This window comes from Gopherus evgoodei, chromosome 4 (genome assembly GCF_007399415.2).
Source record: "Gopherus evgoodei ecotype Sinaloan lineage chromosome 4, rGopEvg1_v1.p, whole genome shotgun sequence".
Lineage (NCBI taxonomy): Eukaryota > Metazoa > Chordata > Testudines > Testudinidae > Gopherus > Gopherus evgoodei.
The window spans coordinates 1090967-1109360 of record NC_044325.1 but is presented as its reverse complement, the minus strand read 5'-3'; positions in this window follow the sequence as shown (position 1 = coordinate 1109360).

Sequence of the window (18394 nt, the reverse complement as noted above, 5' to 3'; positions counted from 1 at the left end):
ACCACTTGTGGGCCATTTTAGCATATTCAAGACCTAGGACTTGGTCTCAAGGAGCTTCTGGTGGCCAAGTACACAAGGTTACATCAAGGATTATAGAAAGTTCTTTGACTTCTGTACCTGTACCAAGAAACTACAATCAAAGGCTTAGGTATCCTCCAGCTGTGCCCACACCTCTGCAGCTTTGGTCTATTATAGCAGTGGACTTCAATGCAGAACTGCCATGCTTCCAGGAACACTTGATAGTCAACCAACTCCTAACAAAGATGGCACACTTCATTCCAAGCTGTACTCTTCCTCCTGCATGGGAGATGGCTCGGCTCCTCCTGGAAAATGTCTCTCACTACCACAGGTAACTGACAGCCATTGTATCAAACCATCGACTCCAGTTCATTTCCTGACTCTAGTGGGAATTTCTCAGACTCCTCAGCATCGAGTCCCTCACCTTGTCTCTTACCATCCGCTGACTGATGGGAAAACAGAGAACCCATCTGTGACGTTATTGATATAAACTGGGACCATATAGAACATGGGTTGCAACCAAGGTCCTGTAGTGGCACCAAATCTTATGTAAAGGGGGTCATATAAGGTGTCTAAGACCAGGTTACAGATTACTGGTTATGATTATGCTGTCTGTATGTCTGTAGCATTTTGGTAGTTGAAGTTATGAATATTGGCTGTATGCTGTCTGTATTGCAAACTTGTGTTGTGTTACTGGGAAAGATCCCAGACAAGTTGGTGTCAGCTCTGTTTAGCCTGCTTGATGGCCCATTAAGGACCAACACCTACACAATTGTCCCATCGAAAGAAGGCAGTTACGCCCTGTGACTCAACAGGGTGTGCAGAAACTGGCCCATGTGACTGCAAACTCCATTTTGCTGTAACTTTCCACAGCAGGAACAAAGGAGTGTTCTTACACTTGGAAAAGCCTATATAAGGCAGAGGCCTCATCTCCATTTTGTCTTCAATCCTGCTTCTTACCTCTGGAGGGACTTTGCTACAAAGAGAAGCTCTGCACAAAGGACTGAATGACCCATCCCAGTGGGGGATGTTCTCCAGAGACTTGATTTGAACCTGCAGTTTACTCCATCACTGCTACAAGCCTGAACTAAGAACTTTGCCATTACTGTATGTAATTGATTCCATTTAACCAATTCTGGCTCTCATCTCTATCTTTTTCCCTTTATGAATAAACCTTTAGATTTTAGATTCTAAAGGATTGGCAACAGCGTGATTTGTGGGTAAGATCTGATGTGTATATTGACCTGGGTCTGGGGCTAGGTCCTTTGGGATCGAGAGAACCTTTTTCTTTTACTGGGGTGTTGGTTTTCATAACCATTCATCCCAGGACGGGTGGCACTGGTGGTGATACTGGGAGACTGGTGTGTCTAAGGAAATTGCTTGTGTGACTTGTGGATAGCCAGTGGGGTAAAACCGAAGTCTCATAGACTCTTAGACTTTAGGATTGGAAGGGACCTCGAGAGGTCATCGAGTCCAGTCCCCTGCCCTCATGGCAGGACCAAATACTGTCTAGACCATCCTTGATAGACATTTATCTAACCTACTCTTAAATATCTCCAGAGATGGAGATTCCACAACCTCCCTAGGCAATTTATTCCAGTGTTTAACTACCCTGACAGTTAGAAACTTTTTCCTAATATCCAACCTAAATCTCCCTTGCTGCAGTTTAAGCCCATTCCCTCTTGTTCTATCATTGGAGGCTAAGGTGAACAAGTTTTCTCCCTCCTCCTGATGACACCCTTTTAGATACCTGGAAACTGATATCAGGTCCCCTCTCAGTCTTCTCTTTTCCAAACTAAACAAACCCAATTCCTTCAGCCTTCCTTCATAGGTCATGTTCTCAAGACCTTTAATCATTCTTGTTGCTCTTCTCTGGACCCTCTCCAATTTCTCCACATTTTTCTTGAAATGCGGTGCCCAGAACTGGACATAATACTCCAGCTGAGGCCTAACCAGCGCAGAGTAAAGCGGAAGAATGACGTCTCCTGTCTTGTTTACAACACACCTGTTAATGCATCCCAGAATCATGTTTGCTTTTTTTGCAACAGTATCACACTGTTGACTCATATTAAGCTTGTGGTCTACTATGACCCCTAGATCTCTTTCTGCCATGCTCCTTCCTAGACAGCCTCTTCCCATTCTGTATGTGTGAAACTGATTGTTCCTTCCCAGGTGGAGCACTTTACATTTATCTTTATTGAACTTCATCCTGTTTACCTCAGACCATTTCTCCAATTTGTCCAGATCATTTTGAATTTTGACCCTGTCCTCCAAAGCAGTTGCAATCCCTCCCAGTTTGGTATCGTCCGCAAACTTAATAAGCGTACTTTCTATGCCAACATCTAAATCATTGATGAAGATATTGAACAGAACCGGTCCCAAAACAGACCCCTGCGGAACCCCACTTGTTATACCTTTGCAGCAGGATTGGGAGCCATTAACAACTACTCTCTGAGTACGGTTATCCAGCCAGTTATGCACCCACCTTATAGTAGCCCCATCTAAATTGTACTTTCCTAGTTTATCTATAAGAATATCATTCGAGACTGTATCAAATGCCTTACTAAAGTCTAGGTATATCACATCCACAGCTTTTCCCTTATCCACAAGGCTCGTTATCCTATCAAAGAACGCTATCAGATTAGTTTGACACAATTTGTTCTTTACAAATCCAGGCTGGCTATTCCCTATCACCTTACCACCTTCCAAGTGTTTGCAGATGATTTCTTTGATTACCTGCTCCATTATCTTCCCTGGCACAGAAGTTAAACTAACTGGTCTGTAGTTTCCTGGGTTGTTTTTATTTCCCTTTTTATAGATGGGCACTATATTTGCCCCCTTCCAGTCTTCTGGAATCTCCCCCGTCTCCCATGATTTCCCAAAGATAATAGCTAGAGGCTCAGATACCTCTTCTATTAACTCCTTGAGTATTCTAGGATGCATTTCATCAGGTCCTGGTGACTTGCAGGCATCCAACTTTTCTAAGTGATTTTTTACTTGCTCTTTCCTTATTTTCTCTTCTAAACCTACCCTCTTCCCGTAAGCATTCACTATACTAGACATTCCTTCAGACTTCTCAGTGAAGACCGAAACAAAGAAGTCATTAAGCATCTCTGCCATTTCCAAGTCTCCCGTTACTGTTTCCCCCTCCTCATTGAGCAGTGGGCCTACCCTGTCCTTAGTCTTCCTCTTGCTTCTAATGTATTGATAAAAAGTCTTCTTGTTTCCCTTTATTCCCATAGCTAGTTTGAGTTCATTTTGTGCCTTTGCTTTTCTAATCTTGCCTCTGCATTCCTGTGTTATTTGCCTATATTCATCCTTCGTGATCTGACCTAGTTTCCATTTTTTATATGCCGCCTTTTTATTTTGTAGGTCACGCAAGATCTCAAGGGTAAGCCAAGGTGGTCTTTTGCCACATTTTCTATCTTTCCTAACCATTGGAATAACATGCTTTTGGGCCCTTAATAGCGTCCCTTTGAAAAACTGCCAACTTTCCTCAGTTGTTTTTCCCCTCAGACTTAATTCCCATGGGACCTTACCTATCAGCTCTCTGAGCTTACCGAAATCCGCCTTCCTGAAATCCATTGTCTCTATTTTGCTGTACTCCCTTCTACCCTTCCTTAGAATTGCAAATTCTATGATTTCATGATCACTCTCACCCAAGCTTCCTTCTACTTTCAAATTCTCAACAAGTTCCTCCCTATTTGTTAAAATCAAGTCTAGAACAGCTTCCCCCCAGTAGCTTTTTCAACTTTCTGAAACAAAAAGTTGTCTGCAATGCAGTCCAGGAACTTATTGGATAGTCTGTGCCCCGCGGTGTTATTTTCCCAACATATATCTGGATAGTTGAAGTCCCCCATCACCACCAAATCTTGGGCTTTGGATGATTTTGTTAGTTGTTTGAAAAAAGCCTCATCCACCTCTTCCACCTGATTAGGTGGCCTGTAGTAGACTCCCAGCACGACATCATCTGTGTTTTTTACCCCTTTTAGCCTAACCCAGAGACTCTCAACCCTTCCGTCTCCTATGTCCATCTCCACCTCAGTCCAAGTGTGTACATTTTTAATATATAAGGCAACACCTCCTCCCTTTTTCCCCTGTCTATCCTTCCTGAGCAAACTATACCCATCCACACCAACATTCCAGTCGTGTGTATTATCCCACCAAGTTTCAGTAATGCCAATAATGTCATAGTTGTATTTATTTATTAGCACTTCCAGTTCTTCCTGCTTATTACCCATACTTCTTGCATTTGTATAAAGGCATCTAAGATACTGGTTTGATCTTGCCTCCCAGCTTCGCCCTGACCCTCCTTCCTCTCTGCCATTATAGCCCGTGCTCCCTCCTGTTTCCAACCCATCTCCCAGGTCTTGTTCCCACTTACCTGTGGGCTTTGCTCACCTGTCCCCGTCGAACCTAGTTTAAAGCCCTCCTTACTAGGTTAGCCAGTCTGTGCGCAAATAAGGCCTTTCCCCGCTTCGAAAGGTGAACGCCATCTGTTCCTAGCAGTCCTTCCTCAAATAGCATCCTGTGGTCGAGGAAGCCAAAGCCCTCCTGGCGACACCATCTTCGCAGCCAGGCATTCACCTCCACGATGCATCTGTCTCTGCCCGGGCCCCTACCTTCTACAGGAAGAATCGAAGAGAATACCACCTGCGCTCCAAACTCCTTAACCCGTACTCCCAGAGCCCTGTAGTCACTCTTGATCTGCTCAGTGTCACACCTCGCAGTATCATTTGTGCCCACATGGATGAGCAGCATGGGATAGTAGTCAGAAGGCCGGATAATTCTCGACAATGCCTCTGTAACATCTCGGATACGGGCCCCTGGCAGGCAGCATACCTCCCGGGATGAACGGTCAGGGCAACAGATGGGTGTCTCCATCCCCCTCAGCAGAGAGTCTCCAACCACCACTACCCTACGTTTCTTATTATCAGTGGTGGCAGCAGACCTCCCAGCCTTAGGGGTACGAGGCTTCACCCCCTTAACTGCTGGGGGTGATTTCTTCTCTCCTGTATCAAGAAGAGCAAAACGGTTATCTTTTACCACAACAGGAGGGTTCGCAGCAGCGGTGGAGCACTGCCTGCTGCTAGAAGTAACCAGCTGGCTGTGTCCACCCTGAGCCTCCTCCTCCACTGGTGTGTCGGTAGTCCTGTCAACTGGGACAGCACCATCAGCTGTCTCCACATGGATACTGTCCAGGAATTGCTCATGGACATAGATGTTCCTCAGCCTGGCCACCTCCTCCTGTATCTCTCCCACCTGCTGCCTGAGAGATTCCACCAGTAGGCACCTTTCACATTGGATGCCACCCCCAGCCTGGATATCAGTAAGTGGAAATTGCAAATTACAGTCTTTGCAAGCCCACACCAGAATCTGGGTAAAAGCATCCATGCTTTGGAGCTCTGTCTGGCTACAGGCGCAGGTGGAGGAGACAGAAGCAGTGCTGGCACAGGTGTTGCGGGTCCTCCTCACCATTGTAAGCCTCCCTCTGTTAAACTCTCAAATTCCTGTCTACAGCTCCCTGTCCGCTCTGCTCTGCTGTAAACAGAAAGGTTTTGGATGTGGCTTGGTTTTTAGGTTCAGGGGACCAACGGGTCACAGATGAGACCGACAAGGGACCCCCCCCTTCCTACTCCCCTTCTAAACTCCCTTGCAAAACTCCCTGTTAGCAGCTCCTGTTTGCTAAGCTCCCTGGTTGCTTGTGCGTGGCTTTATAAAGCCCTGGCCTGAATGAATGCCCCGCCCACTGGTTAAGGCTCAGCCAATTACCAGAGGCTTCTAGCTTTCAAACCTTCCTAGTAGCTTCACCTCCAACTGCCAGCTACAGCACACGGTCCTTCAAACAAACAAACCAAACAGACTGACAAACACAAGCTCAGCACACAGCCAGTAACCCCCAAACACACACACAAACCCAAACACTGCAGACAGTCACTTACCCCACAGATGCTGTATGTGCTCCTCCTTCACCTGGAGAACTCCCTTGCAAAACTCCCTATTAGCAGTTCCTGTTCGCTTCTTACCTCTGGAGGGACTTTGCTATAAACTGAAGCTCTGCACAAAGGACTGAATGACCCATCCCAGCTGGGGATGTATTCCAGAGACTTGAGTTAAACCTGCAGTTTACTCCATCGCTGCTACAAGCCTGAACTAAGAACTTGGCCATTACTGTATGTAATTGATTCCATTTAACCAATTCTAGCTCTCATCTCTATCTTTTTCCTTTTATGAATAAACCTGTAGATTTTAGATTCTAAAGGATTGGCAACAGCGTGATTTGTGGGTAAGATCTAATGTGTATATTGACCTGGGTCTGGGGCTTGGTCCGTTGGGATTGAGAGAACCTTTTTCTTTTACTGGGGTGTTGGTTTTCATAACCATTCATCCCCAGGACGAGTGGCACTGGTGGTGATACTGGGAGACTGGAGTGTCTAAGGAAATTGCTTGTGTGACTTGTGGTTAGCCAGTGGGGTGAAACCGAAGTCCTTTTTGTCTGGCTGGTTTGGTTTGCCTTAGAGGTGGAAAAACCCCAACCTTGGGCTGTGACTGCCCTGTTTGAGCAATTGGTCTTGAATTGGCACTCTCAGTTGGGTCCCGCCAGAACCGCATCGTCACAATCTGCCAAACTAGACTACCAATACCTGGGCCCCTTCAAGGTTACAGAACGGGTGAACCCAGTGGCCTCCAGGTTACAGCTGCCTGAATCCTTGTAGATCGACCCCATCTTTCATATCTCACTTTTAAATCTCCACACTGAGAACTCATACCCACTCCACTCCCACCCACCACCCATCACTGTCCATCAGCCGTGGGAGTCATTCGTCCATGTAATCCTCCAGTCTCAGTGAGTTAGGGGAAGCCGCCAATCCCTGATGGACTGGGAAAGCTATGGTCTGGATGATCGTTCTTGGGAACTGGTAGAGAACTCCCATGCCTCAGACCTGTTGTGAGAGTTCCATCCGAAATACCCCAAGAAACCAGGCTCCAAGGCCCCTGCGACGCGCCCTGGGGGATGGGGGAGGGTTAATGTCAGGAATCAGGGGCTGCAGAAGATCCCGTTTCTGAGCAACCTAACAAGCACAGCTGGCCAGCAGTAGGCTGCCTAGTTGGCTACACTGCCTGATTCACTGGAAGAGTCAGCAAATCAGCAGCTAAGCCCAGCAGCAGCGGTTCAGGGGCTGCTCAAAGCATCTGCCCACGGCTCGATATCTTCTGTGCCTGTTCATTCCCAGCCTTGGACCCAGCCCTGCCCATGCCTTGCCTCACTCCATGTAACTCAGTCCTGACCCTTGACTCCTGATCCCTGACTCTAGGTCTGCCCCTGAGCTCCTAGTCTTGAACGCTGACTCCTGCTCTAACCACTAGGCATTGCTGTCCATATACTGGTCCCTGACCTTGCCTAAGTACAGTACTTTACACTTGCCTTTACTGAAATTCGCCTTGTTGGTTTCAGACCAATTTGGGCCAGGTCATTTTGAAGGATAATCTTGTCCTCCAAAGCCCTAGCAGACCCTTCCAGCTTAGTGTCGTCCACAAACATTGTAAGCATATTCTCCACTCCATTATCCAAGTCATTAATGAAAATATTGACTAGTACTGGATCTGCACAAGGCTTTATACAACTAACCATTAGATAAAACAGCTCAAGCCCTCACATAAAATCAATGGGCAGCAAAAGCTAAATCACAAAGATAAGTTTTCAGTTTCAATTTAAAACCAAAACACACTCAGCTCCCCCTTCTGGGCACGAGAGAAGGCCAGAGGTGAAGGAACACCAGTGTAGAGACACCAGCAAGATACTCTGGACTAAACTCATGCAATGCCTCCTAACTAAAGAGAGCAAGTTTAAAAATCAGTGAAGTATTTCGCCAGAACACAGTGCGTTAGCATGTCACCTGTCTTTGTGCGAAACCTAGCAGGGGCATTCTGCACTCACTAGTATTTATGCTAAGTCCTATCAGGTAAAACAGCTGATAAGGCTCAAATTCTGTCTTAAGGTTAAAAGGAAAATACCTAACATTCTTAAATGAGTTTTGATAGCAGCCTAGTATGAATCTTTTAGTGGGGGTAAGTTGTTGTAAGGGTACCAGTGGAAGGATTCTGAAAGGTCACAAGATTTTAAAGTAATCCCTCCTGTTTCTTTACTGCTGAAAGGCAGAAAAGTGAAATCATTAAGGGAGGAAGAAACCAACCACAATATTTAGCAGCATGAGCCTGATCCGTGAAGGCACTTAGAAGCCTAAACATGAGATTTGCCTCAGTCCCAGTTTTGGCTCCACTGTGATGTGCAAAGCTCCCACCAAACACTGTAAGCACTTAAAGTCACTCAGCCCCTAAGTTTTCTGGGGAAATGGCACCTGCATTCTTGACTCTGGGTATGCGCACTGCTGCCTCTTGATGTCCATCTCAAAGCCAATGAGACCTGAGAGCATTCGGCCCTTCATGGGAACAAGTGCCAGATTAGGTCAGCATGAAAAGTTCAAAAGATGCTGAAGGTGAATGAACAGCCTTTCACTGGAGGAAGAAAGCAAAAGAACACAAGTTCTACTGATAAATTGAGCTGGATAAAAGCTGCATGAGCAGCAGGACAGAAAGCAACAAGAATAAGTAAATCAATAGAAACCCCACAGGCAGCAATTTCAGCCATCTATGACCAGGCATGAAGTAAGGGCATATTGACATTTTCCAAAGACTATTAATGAGAGGAGAGCGCAGCTGTGTAGTAACGGGTAACCAAAACCTCTGCCAAAAGGAAAGGCAGGAGACTGGACAACAATGGAAATGCTGTGTACAAAAATGGTAACCCAGGGATGGGATTCTCCTCCACTGTGTGGCATATCATCTCCAGAGAATAGCAGAAGAAGGAAGTGTGGACAAACGTACAAAGAAAAGTCTGCTGCCATTAAAGGAACATAGGGCATAGGACTGGAAGGGAAACCTGGGTCAATGAGTCCAGTGGGATGGACTAAAGAGGCGTTGAGCAGCAGCCCCAGGATGCCAGTACACTAACGGTGTTCCCACAAAAGAGGGGCTGTAGAGTTTGATCCTGCCAGGTTCTGAGCACAGTGGCTGAATCCCTGCAGTCCCATCAGTCTGGAGTGGTGAGACGTGAACATCTGGGAGGTCAGGCCCTGGAGGCAGCAGGGCTTGAAGGACCATCTCCTCAGCTGCACAGAGCAGCAAGCCAGGCAGAAGGTCTGTGGTCTGGAGCCTGCTCCAGGAATGGCATTACTAGGTGAAACCACAATACAAATAACAACCGTTTTCATCTATCACCCTTGCAAAGACTTTCTGATAAAATGTCTAACTTCTGGCACTGAGGTGTCCCTGAGCACTGAGACAGTCCATCGAGAATCTTACAGCACTAGTGACCTCTGCAGCAGGAAGTATGTTGGAATCACCACTCGTGGAGGCAAAACTCAACAGTGATGGCTGGAAGACACTAAAGAACAGGAGATGGAGAGCGTAACGCTGCCCTGAGCGGTGATAGCAAGCATGGGACAAGCTTCCAGCAGCAAATGCAGTATAATAAAGGGAAGGGAATACAATTCCACTGAGTGATGAGCAGACGTGAAGATCTCACCACATTGCTTCGGCCAGGTCTGTATGGCGCAAACCAGCACATTTCACACCAGCATGCTGAAAAGGGCAAAGTCACCACTTTTGATCTCAATATGTACTCGCCCATATAGTGTACAGCAGACCCTAACGATGCTTGGAAGAAATTTTTAAAACATAATATTTATAAACCTGTAACTGGGCCAACCCAGGCTCATGCTACAGGCAGCCTGTGTCAGTTTCCCCTCTTGGACTGTTAAAACTTCGGGCTTTTTCCTAGTCAAAAATACCCCTATCTCAGGACCAGGTATGTTAATAGAAAATAAACTGCAAATCCAACACAAAGTCCCCACACGAAGTCCATTCATAAGTCCATACAACACATGGTTTCTCTTCCTCCTCTCAGACTTCCTGTCTGGGGCCTTTCCTGCTTTGGAAGGCTACTCCCAGTCCGAGTCCCAGCTCCCAGCACTCTCGACTCTAGCCTGCTCGCTCCTAACAATCTCTGATCCCTGAGTATGCCCTCCTGCTGCTCCCAACAGGGCAATCATGGGATCTCTCCCCGGGGGCTCATTCGGCAATCAGCCCCTTTAGGGAAGGAGCTAGCTGGCTTGTAACATAACCCAGGCCTTGGCTACACTGGCCTGCAACTTTCTTGCTCAGGGGTCTGAAAAAACACCCCCCTGAGCGCAGCAAGTTACAGCGCTGCAAAGTGCCAGTGTAAACACTGCTCCAGCGCTGGGAGTGCGGCTCCCAGCACTGTAAGCTAATCCCCATGGGGAGGTGGAGTACCTGCAGCGCTGGGACAGTTCTCTCCCAGCGCTGGCTCCGCGACCACACTCGCCCTCCAAAGCGCTGCTGCGGGAGCGCTCCCACGGCAGCACTGTATGGCTGCAAGCATACTCATGCTCCTAGTGTCAGAGCAATCCCAGCTGTCAGCCATTGACCAGACAAGTGACAAAACTGAGCCCAGGGAATGGAGACGACTGTTATTGCTGTTTCAGCTTTTTCATGTTGGCTGTTTTGGTTAAAAGCTGCTTTGGAAAATGAGCAACTTTTCTGGCAAAAGTTTCCACAAAAAGTATTTCCTGTTTTTCAAGAAAAGTCCCTGACCAGCTTTCCCTGGAGCTATGGGAGGGTGGGGCTCTTGAAGTAGCAAAGGAAACACATCCACTGGAAATGGTTAAGTCAAACAAACAGGCTTGGATTTTTTGTCACAAGCTGTGTGAGTTTGAACAAGAAGGGGCCAAGACATCACAAATGCCAGAGGAGCTGGCACCAGGTACCGTGCTCGCTCTACACTGACAATGCAGCCACGAACAGAGCGAGCTCAGCGCACAAGGCACCCCCAGGCCAGCTTCACATGAAAACACCCAATTCATGGGAAAGCTACCAGGCAGGGGTGAGCCACAGCACTTCTTTACCAACCTTTGGAGTTACACACCTTTTCCTCTTCTGCACAGGCAGCCAAACTGCCTTTTTGTGGAATTAATACTAGATCCCGCTGATGCTATGCGGAGAGATTTCTGTGAGGGCAATAAGTGCAGAACAGGATTACAAAAAGGATTAAAAGATTGAGGCCATGTCTACATCTAAAATTTTGCAGCGCTGGTAGTTACAGCTGTATTAGTACAGCTGTATAGGGCCAGCGCTGCAGAGTGGCCACACTTACAGCAACCAGCGCTGCAAGTGGTGTTAGATGTGGCCACACTGCAGCGCTGTTGGGCGGCTTCAAGGGGGGGTTCGGGGAACGGGAGAGCAAACCAGGAAAGGAGACCAGCTTCGCCGCGGTTTGCTCTCGCGTTCCCCGAACCCCCTGCAAACCGCAGGGAGGGAGACCAGCTTGCTCGGGGTTCGGGAACGAGAGAGCAAACCGGGAAAGGAGACCAGCTTCGCCGCGGTTTGCTCTCGCGTTCCCGAACCCCCTGCAAACCGCAGGGAAGGAGACCTGCTTGCTCGGGGAACGCGAGAGCAAACCGCGGCGAACCTGGTCTCCTTTCCCGGTTTGCTCTCGCGTTCCCGGAGCCACCCAGCAAACCGCAGGGAAGGAGACCTGCTTGCTCGGGGCTCCGGGAACTAGAGAGCAAACCGGGAAAGGAGACCCGCTTCGCCGCGGTTTGCTCTCGCGTTCCCAAACCCCCTGCAAACCGCAGGGAAGGAGACCTGCTTGCTCGGGGTTCCGGGAACGAGAGAGCAAACCGGGAAAGGAGACCAGCTTCGCCGCGGTTTGCTCTCGCGTTCCCGAACCCCCTGCAAACCGCAGGGAAGGAGACCTGCTTGCTCGGGGAACGGGAGAGCAAACCGCGGCGAAGCTGGTCTCCTTTCCCGGTTTGCTCTCTCGTTCCCGGAACCCCGAGCAAGCAGGTCTCCTTCCCTGCGGTTTGCAGGGTGGCTCCGGGAACGCGAGAGCAAACCGCGGCAAAGCTGGTCTCCTTTCCCGGTTTGCTCTCTCGTTCCCCGAACCGCCGAGCAAGCGGTTCTCCTTACCTGCTTGCTCGGGGTTCCGGGAACGAGAGAGCAAACCGGGAAAGGAGATCAGCTTGATTACCAGAGGCTTCCTCCTTCCACGGAGGTCAAGAAAAGCGCTGGTAAGTGTTTACATTGGATTACCAGCGCTGGATCACCAGCGCTGGATCCTCTACACCCGAGACAAAACGGGAGTACGGCCAGCGCTGCAAACAGGGAGTTGCAGCGCTGGTGATGCCCTGCAGATGTGTACACCTTCAAAGTTGCAGCGCTGTAACTCCCTCACCAGCGCTGCAACTTTCTGATGTAGACAAGCCCTGAGTTAAATTATTTTTCAGCCCCACCTGCTCAGCCCCAGGCCCCTACTCCACCCCTTCCCGCCAGGCTACACTTCCTCCTGCACCACCTCTTCCTGCCCCCTCTGCTCTCTCAATCCCCCCTCCCTCTGTTGCTCGCTCTCCCCCACTTTCACTCACTTACACCAGGCTGGGGCGGGGGGGTGGAGTGTGGGGTGGGGGTGGGGTGCAGGCTCTGGGAAGGATTTTGGGCATGGGAGGAGGAAGTACAGGGTCTAGGAGTTTGAGTGGGGGCTCTGGGCTGGGGCAGGGGGTTGGGGTGCCCTGGAAGGGAGTTTGCGTGCAGGAGGGGGTGAAAGGTGCAGGCTCTGGCCGGACGATGTTTACCTTGGGCGGCTCCTGAAAGCGACTGGCACATCTCTCTGGCAGTGGCTCTTGGGTGAGGAGCCAGGGGGTCTCCGCATGCTGCTCCTGACCGCAGGACCCACCCCCACAGCTCCCAATGGCCACAGTCCTCTGCCAATGGCAACTGCAGAGTTGGTGCTCAGGGCAGGAGCAGTGCTTGGAGACCCCCAGGGGCCACAGGGACATGCAGCCGCTTCCGGGAGCAGCTCGGTGCCAGGCCAGGCAGGGATCCTCTTTAACCCCACTGCGCCGCCACAAATCTCCCAGTTTGGCTTCAGTAGTCTCCGGGAGACAGAGGGATGGGATCATCAGTAGGGCCCATAGACCCCCAGGGCTTTCCTTGGGGCCCCCAGTTTTCGGAGGAAAAGCCTCTGTTGTCTGACAGCGTCTGAGACAGTCTGTAGGACGGGACTCCGGCCGTTCTAGGTGGTGGTTGAGATTCATCGGCGCCAACTCCATGGCTGCTCTGGGGCTGGAGCAACCAAAGAAAAAAAAATTATGAGGGCTCAGCACCCATGGGCAGCTCGTGGGGCAGTGCTCTCAAGGGCCTCCCACCCACCTGCCACCGGCTATGCCGACCGGCCCTTCCCCCCAGTGCCTCCTGCCAGCCTCCAGCCAGGCCTATCGTCCCCTCTTCCTCCCTCTCGCCCACCACTGGCCACGCCGACCGGCCCCTCGTCCTCCCTCCCACCTGCCACTGGTCACGCCAATCAGCCCCTCTCCCTCCGTCTCATCCACCACTAGCCACGCCGACCGGCCCCTCGTCCTCCCTCCCACCTGCCACTGGCCACGCTGATAGGCTCCTCCCCCTCCCTCTCACCCACCACTGGCCACGCCGACCGGCCCCTCGTCCTCCCTCCCACCTCCCACTGGCCATGCCAATCAGCCCCCCCCCTTTCGCCCACCACTGGCCACGCCGACCAGCCCCTCGTCCTCCCTCCCACCTGCCACTGGCCATGCCAATCAGCCCCCCCCCCCACCACTGGCCACGCCAAACAGCCCCTCTCCCTCCATCTCATCCACCACTGGTCATGCCGACCGGCCCCTCGTCCTCCCTCCCACCTGCCACTGGCCATGCCAATCAGCCCCCCCCCTTTCGCCCACCACTGGTCATGCCGACGGGCCCCTCGTCCTCCCTCCTGCCCGCTACTGGCCACGCCGATCAGCTTCTCCCCTGCCCCCCAGAGCCTTCTGCCCACCTGGCCACGCTGATCGGCCCCTCTGCCTCCCTTCAGGGCCTTCCGCCAACTGCCAGCCATGTCTATAGGCCCTCCCCCCAGTGCCTCTCATCTGCCACTGGCCCCTTCCCCTATCCCCAGTGCCTCCCACCTGCCACTGGCCATGCTGATCGGCTCCCTCCCACCCAGGGCCTCCCACCTGCCACTGGCCACGCCGATCTGCCCCTCCCCCCAGTGCCTCCCACCTGCCACTGGCCCCTTCCCCTATCCCCAGTGCCTCCCACCTGCCACTGGCCACGCCGATCTGCCCCTCCCCCCAGTGCCTCCCACCTGCCACTGGCCACGCTGATCTGCCCCTCCCCCCAGTGCTTCCCACCTGCCACTGGCCACGCTGATCTGCCCCTCCCCCCAGTGCCTCCCACCTGCCACTGGCCACGCCGATCTGCCCCTCCCCCCAGTGCCTCCCACCTGCCACTGGCCACGCCGATCTGCCCCTCCCCCCAGTGCCTCCCACCTGCCATTGGCCACGCCGATCTGCCCCTCCCCCCAGTGCCTCCCACCTGCCATTGGCCACGCCGATCTGCCCCTCCCCCCAGTGCTTCCCACCTGCCATTGGCCACGCCGATCTGCCCCTCCCCCCAGTGCCTCCCACCCACCATGGAGCAGGAAGTGCGGGGGGAGGAGCAGGGTCAGGAAAAGGCTGGGGGAGGGGTTGGAAAGAGGCAGGGCAGGGCGGGAACTTGGGGAAGGGGTGGAGCGGGGGCAGGGCCTGAGGCAGAGCTGAGGTCAGGTATCCCCCAGAAGCTCAGTAAGTGGCACCTGTGTTGAAATTCCTCTGTGGCTGGGAGTCAGGGGAGGTCGCCTAGGGTTTCTCTCGGGCCTGGCCTGCTCGGGACACCTGCTAGGATCAGGATGACGAAGACTCAGGGTCCCAGCAGCAGTGGGTGTGGCAGCCATGACGATGAAGCTCTCTCCAGGAGCCTCTCTTCTTTCCATCCGTTCTTTCTGTTCCCACAAAGTCTCTGTCTTCTAAGGACCCGAAAGGGAGTGACGGAAGGAATAACTCAGCCCCTCATGATTTTGACCGCTAATTTGGCCTAATATCCAACCTATCAGTTTTGACTCATTAATTTCCAGCTCCACAAATCCTGTTTTAACCAGCATATTTCAACAGTCCTTGAATCATTTCCTTGGCTTTTGTTTAGACTAATTCAATTATTCTGTCTCCTTCCCATCAACATTTGTTATTACAGGTTATTATATTGTATTATGAAACTTGTATATTTCCTTTTACAGTTGAGCTCAGTATTTGAGAAAACGGGCACACCCGATTGTCACAACAGTCCCCACGGGGATAGATAATCATGCTGAGTTACACCAGATTTTCCATTTCACAGTCAAGATAAATAAAAACCTGAATGTCACCAGTTTACCTCTGAACCTAAACCTGAATAATAATGTTCAATTTTCATCTGATAGTCACAACTGCAAATAAATTAAAGAGGGATAATATAGAGGTTATTAATATCAAGCTCATTATAATTTAATACTCAGTTCACCGGCATGAAAGAAGAACTGCATGGCTCTCCACGGCAACGCCTTCATCTGCATGCTCCACCAGCTGTGGCAGAGGCAACCGCTCCACTGTTGTCTATTCGTCTCCCCCACTCCCATTGGGATGTAGCCAGATGCTCTACAGGGCCACACTGCTCAGTGACCTGGGAAGCTAATGGCTGGCTAGCACGCCTAGCGTGGAAGCAGCAGCCCAAAGAGGACACGTAGGGAGCAAGGGGCGTGTACTGGTTAGCACCGTGTTTTGGAAGCCCTCGCTCTCAGAAAGCAGACTAGCATGGGCAAATCAGAATTATCAGGAAACAATCCAAGGACCACCATTCAAACCCCAATGTGAGCCTGAGACAAGGGAGGATTTGGCCCCAGATAGGTAAGAGCAGCATGAGCCAGAGAGTAGTGAACAGACAAATTGAAGCATTTAAATCCAATTACAGAGATTAAACTCAGCCTCCCCTCCCCCAAATACAAAGAAAATAAAGCTAAATATCAATCACCAACCCCCCTTAGACCCTCACACACAGTCATGTTCCTGGGGAGCACTGCTCTGAGTATCATAACCCCTGGCTTCCCTGAGACACACAAAAGTTCATATGCTGAGTGCTCCTCAAGAGCAGATGACCGTTGTTAACACAATGTGCACACATCTCTCCTTTCATATGCATGCAAAGAGCTCCAGTGAGATACGCAAAGAATTTCCTTGTTGGTATTGAGGACTCGATTATGCCTGGCCCTGGTGTGAGTGCGCATACATACAGGGTGGGTGCTTCGCTCTCCCTGGCCTCACAGGAACCTGGCCCACTTGTGGGTCTCATCCTAGCACAACTGCCATGATTGCTATAGGCTCTAGCAGAGCTGTGAATTTAAGCTCCCAAGCTGATCTTTTGAAAGTGTTGTGCAGGTTTCCTTTGAGAATGAAGACTGATAAGTCAGACGGATAGATCAGATAGGACACGCCACCAAAGAAATAGATCGCACCATGGAACAGGCCACCCAAACACCCCGAGAGAACCTGCTTCAATACAGAAATAAAACCCCCTCTGACGGCACACCCCTAGTTATCAATTTCCACCCCACTCTGGAACCCATACAGGCTATCATCAAACAAAATACTTGATGGGGACCCTGTCCTGCAAGAAATCTTTTCTGAACTCCCTCTTCTTCCCTTCAAACAACCCCCCAGCCTCTCCAAGCTCCTCATCAGAAGCAAACTCCCCACAGACCAGGACACACCAACTGCATCACTTTAGCACTTAAGTGAAGATGCTCCTGTGCTGATGGGAGAGAGCTCTCCCGTAGGTGTAGTTAGTCCACCTCCATGAGAAGTGGTTGCTATGTCAACAGGCTATGCGCTCCTGTTCACATAGCACCGTTTACACCAAGTGTTAGGTCAGTATAACTACATCACTCAGGGATGTGGATTTTTCTAATCTCTGAATGACACAGTTACACTGATCACAGAATCAAGAACTGGATGGGACCTTGAGAGGTCGTCTAGTCCAGTCCCCTGCCCTCGTGGAAAGACTAAGTATTATCTGGACCATCCCTGCCAGGTGTTTGCCTAACCTGCTCCTAACCTGCTCTTAAAAATCCCTAGTGATGGATATTCCACAACCTCCCTAGGCAATGTATCCCAGTGCTTAACCACCCGGACAGGAAGTTATTCCTAATGTCCAATCTAAACCTCCCTTGCTGAAATTTAAGCTGAATGCTTCTTGTCCTATGATCAGAGGTTAAGAAGAATAATTTTTCTCCTTCCTCCTTGTAACAACCTTTTATGTACTTGAAAACTGTTATTATGTCCCTTCTCAGTCTTTTCTTCTCCAGACTAAACAAACCCATTTTTTTCAATCTTCTCTCATAGGTCATGTTTTCTAGACCTTTAATCACTTGTGTTGCTTTTCTCTGGACTTTCTCCAATTTTTCCACATCTTTCCTGAAATGTGGCACCCAGAACTGAACATAATACTCCAGCTGAGGCCTAATCAGTGCCTAGTAAAGCGGAAGAATTACTTGGTGTGTCTTGCTTACACAGCACTCCTGCTAATACATCCCAGAAGATGTTTGCTTCTTTTGCAACAGCATTACACTGTTGACTCATATTTAGCTTGTGCTTCTCAGTTCTCTTTCCACAGTGCTCCATCCTAGGCAGTCATTTCCCATTTTCTATGTGTGCAACTGATTGTTCCTTCCTAAGTGAAGTATTTTGCATTTGTCTTTATTAAATTTCATCCTATTTACTTCACACCGTTTCTCCAGTTTGTCCAGATCATTTTGAATTTTAATCCTATCCTCCAAAGCACTTGCAACCCCTCCCAGCTTGGTATCATCCTCAAACTTTCTAAGTGTACTCTCTATGCCATTATCTAAACCAGAGGTGGGCAAACTTTTTGGCCTGAGGGCCATATCGGGAATAGAAATTGTATAGCGGGCCATGAATGCTCACAAAATTGGGGTTGTGGTGCAGGAGGGTGTGAGGGTTCTAGGGCAGGGCTGCAAATGAGGATTTTGGGGTGTAGGACGGTGCTTTGGGCTGGGACCAAGGGATTCGGACGGAGATTAGGGCCGGGGCATGGGTATGGGAAGGGGTACAGGTTCCAGATGGGGATGTGGGCTCTGGGTTGGGGCTCAGATGAGAGGTTTGGGGTACAGGAGGGTTCTCTGTGTTGGGATTGAGAGGTTTGGAGAGCGGGAGGGGGATCAAGGCTGGGGCAGAGGTTTGGGGTGTGAGGAGAGGCTCAGGGCAGCAGGTGCCAAGTGGCACTTACCTCAGGTGACTCCTGGAAGCAGTGACATGTCCCTTCTCTGGCTCCTATGCATGCAGTGGCCCCTGACCCTTGGAGCAGGGCCAGGTCGTGGCTTCCAGGAACCATGTGGTGCGGCCCCAACCCAGCACCCTGG